The sequence below is a fragment of the Festucalex cinctus genome, chromosome 6 (assembly GCF_051991245.1).
Source record: "Festucalex cinctus isolate MCC-2025b chromosome 6, RoL_Fcin_1.0, whole genome shotgun sequence".
Lineage (NCBI taxonomy): Eukaryota > Metazoa > Chordata > Actinopteri > Syngnathiformes > Syngnathidae > Festucalex > Festucalex cinctus.
The window spans coordinates 24690883-24699722 of record NC_135416.1 but is presented as its reverse complement, the minus strand read 5'-3'; the positions used below and the strand labels follow the sequence as shown (position 1 = coordinate 24699722).

The 8840-nt window shown below is 41.4% G+C and overlaps 1 protein-coding gene across 4 annotated transcripts in view; it reads right to left on the bottom strand.

Moving 5' to 3' along the window:
- Nucleotides 1-6293, bottom strand: part of LOC144020065 (NACHT, LRR and PYD domains-containing protein 14-like) — a 30115-nt gene extending 23822 nt beyond the window's left edge. Inside the window, exons 1-2 of one of the 4 annotated variants that reach the window (XM_077523103.1) lie at nt 6063-6293; nt 4447-4599 (exon numbers count right to left, since the gene is read on the bottom strand). The gene's annotated coding sequence lies outside the window, so the exon portion shown is untranslated. The remainder of the gene's footprint in view (nt 1-4446; nt 4600-6062) is intronic. The other 3 variants (XM_077523100.1, XM_077523102.1, XM_077523101.1) reach the window with 3 other exon arrangements.
- Nucleotides 6294-8840: the final 2547 nt, after the last annotated feature.

Genomic DNA, 8840 nt, shown 5'->3' with positions numbered 1-8840 from the left:
TAAACAAAAATCCTACCAAAAAAAACCATAATAAATGAACAAATTATATACTGTGCTGTATAAAACCGTTCTCAGCAAATGACTCTGCCTCTGTGTGGATGGGGGTTCAGGCAAATCACCAACTACAAGCCTAAATCCCCTCACTCCACTGATGACCAACAGTCTGAATGAGTTCTATTGTCGCTTCGATGACCCGTCAGCCGACTCTGACACCTCTGCACCCACCACCACCACGAATATTCACACCTACTTAACACTCCTCCTCCTTCCCCACAGATAAACCATTTACAATCCTGGAGACGGATGTTAATAGGCTGTTTAGGAGACTTAACCCCCGCAAGGCCCCCGGACCAGATGGGGTGTCACCCTCCACCCTGAGACACTGTGCGGCCGAGCTGACTCCAGTTTTTACTGACATTTTTAAAACCTCACTGGAGTCACGTCATGTGCCAGCCTGCTTCAAATTTTCCACCATAGTACCAGTCCCTAAGAAGCCAAGCATTACTGGACTTAATGACTACAGAACTGTTGCATTGACTTCTGTAGTCACGAAAATAATTCGAACGCTTGGTTTTGTCCTACCTTAAGTCTATAACAACTCCCTTATGGATCCCCTGCAGTTTGCCTACAGAGCCAACAGATCTGCAGAAGACGCATTTAACCTAGCTCTTCATTTCATCCTGCAGCATCTGGACTCCCCAGGAACCTATGTGAGGATTTTGTTTGTAGACTTCAGCTCTGCTTTCAATCCTATTCGTCCAACACTTCTCCAAGACAAGCTTGCCCGATTGAATTTGCCTGACCCCATCTGTCAGTGGATTACCAACTTCCTGACAGACAGGAGACAGCATGTGAGGATGGGGAAGATTGTCTCCGACCCCCGGATCATCAGGACTGGTTCCCCTCAGGGCTGTGTACTTTCCCCTCTGCTCTTCTGCCTCTATACCAACTGCTGCACTTCTGGCCACCAGTCTATCAAACTGATTAAGTTTGCAGATGACACCACCCTCATTGGACTCATCTCAGAGGGTGATGAGTCTGCCTACAGGAGGGAAGTGGACCGTCTGGTGTCCTGGTGTGCCAGCAACCATCAAGTGCTAAATGCCCTGAAGACAGTGGAGATGGTGGTTGACTTCCGGAAAGCACCTGCTTCATTACTTCCCATCACCTTGACAGACACCCCCATTTCCAATATGAACTCCGTCCGCTTCCTGGGTACCACCATCAACCGAGACCTAAAATGGGAGATGAACATCAGCTCCCTCATCAAGAAGGCCCAACAGAGGCTGTTCTTCTTGTGGCAGCTGCACAAACTGAAGGTGCCAGCTAAAATGATGCTTCAATTTTATACTGCCATAGCTGAGTCCATCCTCACTAAGTTCCTATATTACTGTGTGGTACGCTGGAGCCACTGCTAAGGACAGACGCCGACTGCAGCGTGTTGTTCGCTCTGCTGAGGTGGTGACTGGCTGCAACCCCCCATCACTTCAAGACTTGTACACCTCCAGGACTGTGAAGCGTGCAGGTCGGATCACAGCTGACCCCTCTCACCCTGCACATTGTCTCTTTCAATCACTTCCTTCAGGTAGAAGGCTACGGTCCATAAGGACCAGAACCTCACACCATAAGAACAGTTTCTTCCCCTCTGCAGTAGGACTTTTACATGCAATTTAATCAACCTGCTACATTACAATTTCCCCCCTAACTGTTACTTAGTCACTGTATTATACTCTTGAATTCAAAAGCATTTTAATAAAAGTCTCACTTGCACTAATTTCTAGTGTTGTTCCGATACCGATACTGGTATCGGCAGAGGTGCCGATACTGCATTAAAACAGTGGTATCGGTATCGGTGAGCACTCACAAGTAACATGCCGATACCATTAATTCCAACGCTAATATAGGATTTTGGATGCAGCATCTCGTGTCTTGCTCGTGCACGACATTCACTGATATGTGACATGTTCACTGCATGCCGATCTAAGATATCCTATTGACCCTTGAACCAATGGCAGGACAGTTGAGTTGAGTTTTCATGTTGAGGGAAAAAAAAACAACTTAGATATCGGTATGGTATCGGAATCAGTATCGGGGGCCAAAAAACGGTATCGGAACAACACTACTAATTTCCACATTTGCTAACGCAGTGGTTCCCAACCGCGATCCTCGGTGTTTCAAGCAATCAGCTAATCAGCAAGTCCTGCATGAAGCCTGATAACGATCCTCAGGTTTGTTGGCTGAGAGAGACATGGAAAACAGGTTGGAAAGGGGTACTCAAGGACCGGTGCTGAGAACCAGTCAGAATCAACAGCACCCACATGACGTGCTTGCCACGAGGGCTGGGGAAAAAAAAAGTCGACCAAGTCGACTAGATTGACTTTAAAAATAGGTCGACTAGAAAAATTTAAGGCGACGCTCCGCCCGGAAACAGGTTTGCGCCGTCGTCGTCCATGTTTCACACGGACCTTTTATGCCGCCGCGCAGAGTGTGTTGCAAACTTCAGTGAGAAGAAGGTGGACAGAGTAATATTTATTTATTTATTTATTTTTTAAATGACTCCTGTTTGGTTGGTCTGATTGGTTGTTTGAATTTGGAGGTGTGTTGTACAGCCTCCATTAGCCTAACTGCGCATACAGTTCTTTTACTGCAAGCGTACATATACACTCGTACAGTATTTATAATATTTATTAGTTAAGATTATGTCCTCATTGGTTGCACTATTTTAAAATGGAGGAAAAGCGAATGGATAAGATGACAGAGGTACAGACTCTTCGAAACATTTGGGAGAGGAAGAGAGCACGAATTTGAGTCGGAGTCACCAAGCCACCATGCACGTTATTACTGCCAAGCTTGCAGCTAAAATGCTCACACGACCCTCAAAAAGTCTGTGAAAGCTGCAAAGATACACCAGGACTTTTAAACTAGGGGTGGGACGATTCGGGTAAACCACGATTCGATACTGTGACGATATTTGACTCATAATATCGATAATATCACGATATCTACTATTTTTGATAGATTGTCAAAACAATTTAGCAATATATCACGATATGTGACTGAAAAAGCCGAACAAATGCCCATAAAAAGGAAAATGTCTAATTATGCATTTATTTAATGCCAAAACCTGTACAATGTACAAAGTTCTGCATTGTGCCTCACTGCCTCTTAGCCTTTTAACTATAAACATTGTAAAGTGAGACAAATTAAAGTGCATAAACATTTATAACACAACACTGCACAACTGGACACATGACATCGATATTTACTGTCAGTGTATCGATAATTTATTGCAACAGAGAGTGCAACAATATATTGCGAAATCGATTTTTTTCCCACCCCTATTTTAAACGCTCATGGATCTGTACAGAGGCTTGACTGCCGAGTGAATGGGACGGCCAAATCGACGCCACGGTTCATGGATACCGGAGCAATAACATGGATTCAGCGCGTCACGGATAGACAAAGGTAAACACGACAATAATGTTACAGAAATACTTGTAATATTGTCATTTAGTTCGCTCTCTTGTGTTGCACTTGGCAGCTGCTTAATTGTGTGACTGTCACTTTATATTAGTCAACAGTTCTTTATTTCGCTGCGACCGGCAAATTTCCTGCGAGCGTTATTTTGCCGTGAACACTCGGAACGAAAATTCTTGGCCTGCCGTGAATACCACAATTGCTTATAGATATTCACAAGCGTATATAAATAACACAAATGTGCACGACCAGTTCGCTACGGCGTCGTGATGGCCGTTTTGTCGAGTCAAACACATTTCACCGGAAGTTATCTTAGCGCTTCACGGCAACGTAGGCAAAATGTCTCAATTTTTTCACTCACAGGTCCATGACAGAATAACCCCCTCTCACAAACACAGCCTGAATCGCAAAGCCACGTCACCTTGGTCGCGAAAGAAGAGCTTATTCCCCTCGGCGTAAAAAAAAAAAAAATAAAAAAAAAATCCCCTCGGCGTGGCAAAAAAAACCAAATAAATCCCATCGGCGTGACAAAATAACACTCGGTGATCAGTTGCTGGTCACGGCAAACAACTAACAAACAAACAACCACCATCGCCTGTGTTTTAATGACCATACAACACTGAAATGAAGGGAAGGGCATGAAGAAGTTGTGTGTATGTGTTTGCATGCGTGCGTGGCTGCGTGCGGGCGCGCCGCAGTTAGACTAAATTGAAGACTATTATCTATTATTGTACAGGAAATATAAGGAACAATGGGTTTTATATCCAGATTATCCACTCAATTCAACACATGTTCAAAATTTGCGGCCTCAAATCTAATAATAATAATAATAATAATAATAAAAAGTCGATTACTCGTTAAAAATATGAGAAGTTGAGTCGATTGTAAAAAAAAAAAAAAAAAAAAAAAAGAGTCGTTAGTGACAATCCCTCAGTAACAACTCGAGCACTAAGCAATTTACAAGCTGACCTGGACTTGAGACTTGGTGGCTGGCAGCTGGAGGCGTCTTACAGGAGGCAAAAAGTTGTCGACTCAACTTGAGAGTCGGCTATGCAACACAATTGCAGCCTCAAGCGGGAAAAAGGCAGCTCGTCTGTGGACTTAAAAAAGAAAAAAAAAAATCTACGAAAAAAAAAGAAAATAGAAAATCAATTTTACGTCAAACAGATAAACCAGATAATAAAGAAATCTGCCGATAATAATTCACATGCCGTGTTGGTCCAGCTGTTGTGTTGGTGGCTCAAGTTCTGCCCAACTCCTCAACCCCTCCCCTCTCCTATGGTAGTGTTGCATATTTGTGACGTCGTAATGTGCACAACCTCGTGTTCGCAGAAGATGCATCATGGCGACATGGCAGTCGCCAGGGTGGGATGTCTTTACTCTGTCTCCCCAAAATGTTACCCACACAGTTTTTTGTTGCATTTTTAAAACATTATTGTTTTGTTTTGGCAAAATTAGTTACTGGTTGTCTTTGAAGCAGAGATATCAATACATTTCAGCTTCATGGTGCTTTACATAATGCTTCAATGTATTTGTACATTTTAGACTTATAGTAGAACTCCAAAGTATATTTGTATTCAAGTTAATTTTTCAAACAATTTTCGTCTTGCTTATCGGTTATCGACATCGACACTTTCTAAATTATTGGTTTATCGTATCGGTTGGAAATAGCATTGTCGTGCATCCCTAATATTAATTATAGGGGTGTAACGATACGTTTTTAGCCGATATGTATCAATATAAGCCCTTTCGATACGATACAAACTAATATATCACTTTTGGGAGACGATACAATAACGGTAATTTCGATACGATAGTCCAATAGTAATACAGTAACAATTTCTTTTATGTACAGTAAATAATCCTATAACTAATTAAAGGCAAGTCCAAGTAGCAATAGAATATTGTATCAATGGAATTTATTTTAAAACCAATCAGATTTACTGATTCCAAAATCATTGATATCAGAACTAGCTAGTTGTCTTAATATTCCACCATAAAGTGCAACAGAACAAGCTAGTTCTCTTGCTAATCTATCCTAAACAAAGTGCAACAGAACAAGGTAGTTTTCATTTGATACACTATCTTACCATATCTTATTACAAAAGCCAAAAAAAAAAAATAAGTGTTACTTTTAGTGTTGTTGCAATGGTATCTGCATGTTACTTGTGAGCACTCACCGATACCACTGTTTTAATGCAGTAACTGCACCCCTGCCGATACCAGTATCGGTACAACAATAGTTACTTTCCACTAGTAGGGGATAGCCTATAATTTTTTTTAAGGAGGTAAAATAGCCACTGACTAAGAAGTGTACTTATGACATTTTTAGACAAATCAAACTAAACTATCGGTAATAATAATAACTAATACGGTAGTCCCAGCAGATAAGGAATGAGGATTTTCTTCTTTCTGGGCTTGGTGGATGTAACCGAAAATAACTGAGAATCACTGCACTAAAGGTAAGTATATGTATGTCTTTTGACACGCGCAAGTAGCCTACCAAAGTACAGAACAGACTGCACAAGTTACTGCACGATACACATACATTTCCACAGACTGTGACTCATGACAGGGACGTTTACCTCAATTTGTAGAATGAAGAAGAAGCGTGTAGTTTAGTTAGCAGTGCAGTCCCCCCGCTGACATCCCCCTCGTCTACTCGAGTCCAAGAAAAAGAAACCAGGAGTTTAGTTTACCCTGTCAAGACGCTATCGATTACCCTTGCGCGATCGGTGACGCGCATGCGCAGAAGATCGGCCATCTTGGATCGCCAACTACGGCAAATACAGCGGTCCAAACACGTTCACACAGGCAAAATAAAACAGACTTTGCGAAGGATCCAGGACGTGTACTTTTTTTTAAATTTTAATCGAAATTTAACTAAACGCAGGTTTTTACCCAATCATGTCTTGTACGAAAGGTAGATTTTGACACATACCATGTTGGAGCCATATTACAGGTTTTGCTGTTTTTGCTTCTCTTCATGAGATTTCTGAGTTTGACCGCATGGTGGCGCATGTGCCCAAAGGATTAAATGAAGCTCATGGTAATTAGCGTCAGGTGTGAGGTGTGTGTTAGCATAGGAGGCAAACAGTTTTGGGTTTTTTTCTACCCGTTGTCGGTATGCGACAAGGATCGTGCTGTCCGTTGGACATTAATGGAAAATGATTGGACTTTATTGGAATGAAATTGTTTTTGACCACGCGACCGAACATGGGTTTTGGTTTTTGAGGCAACGACACGCGTCCCAAGAGTTCTCACCGGTTCACCCCACAACAAATATAGCGTCTTATTAGAAATACTTTGAAGTAAGCGTGGGCACGGTTTATTTTTATTGTCTTTAGAACAATGTGTGGCGGCTGTGGCCAATATCATAGGATAGGGTTTGAGTGTGGGAGTGGGGTCATTTAAAACACACACACACCGCAGACTTACTGTAAAGTGCAGACTCACTATAATGTAATGAGGTCAAAAGTAAAATGTTAGGGTTTAAAATTACATAGTTACTTCATTATACAGCAATAATCTATAGAGTTTTCATGATGTATCTTGTTTTTACGAACGCGCACTATCGCGCACTCATAGAAAGTTATTTGTTCTAGTGTTGTTGTCGTAGATGGCGATCCAAGATGGCCGATCTTTTACGCGTGCTCGTCAGCGATCTTGCAGGGGTCACCGATCGCGTCTTGACATACCCACAGCGGCGCCTTCTTCATATTTCAATTATTGGCGGGTTTTAAGCAATATCCAGGTGCATAGCGCCACCTGCTGTACAAGTGTGTGTGAAGCCGCGAGGCCGCCATATTGCTGCTCCCTAGAAAGGTTTCTCAACATACGATCCTAGACATTTAAAGTATTGAAATTGGAGAACATTTGAGGCAGTAGTAGAAACAGCATGATTGAACTATGTTTTAAATATGTTAAACATGAACAAGAGGACTTCAGATATTTTACAACTTACTTCAGATACTTGTATAAATTATATGCTTAATGATGTTTACAAGAGGAAACTTGCGTTTTGTTAGGGCCCGAGCAGCGATCGCTGCAAGGTCCCTATTGTTTTTTGTTCAAATTATTATTAATTATTATTATTATTATTATTATTATTATTATTGCTTTTATTTATTTGTTTATTTATTTATTCATTCTTCTCCGCAAACGATCGTATTTTTGAGGATCTAAATATTTACGAAAACTCACCAAATTTTGCACTCTTCGGGCCCGGCGAAAAATTTGATATCATGGAGTTGTCATAACAAAGTGACTCTATAGCGCGCCCTAGCGAAGAAAAATAAAAACCAATCCCATTACATTTTACCTAGACCTTCAAAAATTGGCAGGCACGTGTAGCACCCCGAGGCACACAAAAAAAGTCTCTTGGGACCATGTGCTAAAATGTACAGGAAGTGCGCTATGAATTTTTGAATGTCCAATTTTGGCACATTCACTGTGGTCATACTTTTCCCCCCTTTGCAAAGAGTTTTCATCTGATTGACTTCAAACTTGGCATTTATCATCTCAAGACCTGAGACAACAACTTGACAAAAAATCTTGACTTTTCGGAATACTATATGACGAGCATATGCTGAATAACTCCCATGTTCAAGCTCCGAAAAATCTCAAACTTCTCATGCAACTTAATAGTCACGGCCTGAAAACATGTATATCATAAAATTCAGTTATACATATAGCACCACCTAGTGGTGACAATAAATGTCATAATTTACATTTTTAGCTACTGTGCCGAGCTTGTTGAAGGGATCCAGTTGAAAATTGGTCAGAATAGCCTTAAGATGTTGATCATGCCCCACACCGAATATTGTAACTTTTCACCAAATGGCGTGGCCGTTACGGTGCCGCAAATTCTGATGATTTTTCGTGAGAATAAAAGCTGCTTTAAGTTGACCCAGATGAGCCTATCTTCTCAAAATTTCACACATTTGAGGAGAGTCCAGCCCTTAAGACATCTACAAACTTATATTTTATCTTACTGATAGCGCCACCTAGTGGCAATTTTTTTTCTTATAATTTTTCTTCAAAGTTTTTCTCCAACTACGTTAACTGGACCTACCTCACATTTGCTCAGATGAAGGTTTCGGCCTTCATGATGTCACAACACTAAGTTTGTGAGCTTTTGCGACTCGCTGTGGGCGTGGCTAAGCACTGTTCGCCAAGAAAACCGCCAGTTTTGAGGGCCTAAACTGGCACAGAAACACATGAAACTTGGCACACACATCTGGCCTGGAAAAATGAGCAATATTTTATCGTGGATTGTGCTATTTTTACAAAAATGACTCAATAGCGCCCCCGAGAAATTTTTAACGAAGCAGCCCCGCTTGTACGTTTAAGCAAAATCTTCG